This window comes from Homalodisca vitripennis, chromosome 3, assembly GCF_021130785.1.
Source record: "Homalodisca vitripennis isolate AUS2020 chromosome 3, UT_GWSS_2.1, whole genome shotgun sequence".
Lineage (NCBI taxonomy): Eukaryota > Metazoa > Arthropoda > Insecta > Hemiptera > Cicadellidae > Homalodisca > Homalodisca vitripennis.
This window is the reverse complement of record NC_060209.1, coordinates 161,404,491-161,404,798: the sequence shown is the minus strand read 5'-3', so window position 1 is coordinate 161,404,798 and position 308 is coordinate 161,404,491.

The following is a 308-nucleotide window of genomic DNA, read 5'->3' as shown; positions in this document are numbered from 1 at the left end:
CAAGGGTTAATCAGTGCTGATTCCAAATTTATTTTTCAGGTTTTCATTTACTGCTGCAGAAATGGCACTTCAGTCCCCTTTGGAATTTTACAAAAGGCATCAAAAGATCTGCTCTTACTTATATCAGGCCACAGTCTTTCTAATGACAATAAAATTGTAGGTGCAACAGCTTACTCAAGTATAATGGCCTATATTTTGCAAGATCCTAGTACATTATTTGAACATTATTTGCATTTACTGAGGCAAGACGAAGAAGAAGAAAAAGAAGACTACAAAATTTACCTTTGTCATGTGATCTTGCAAATGAA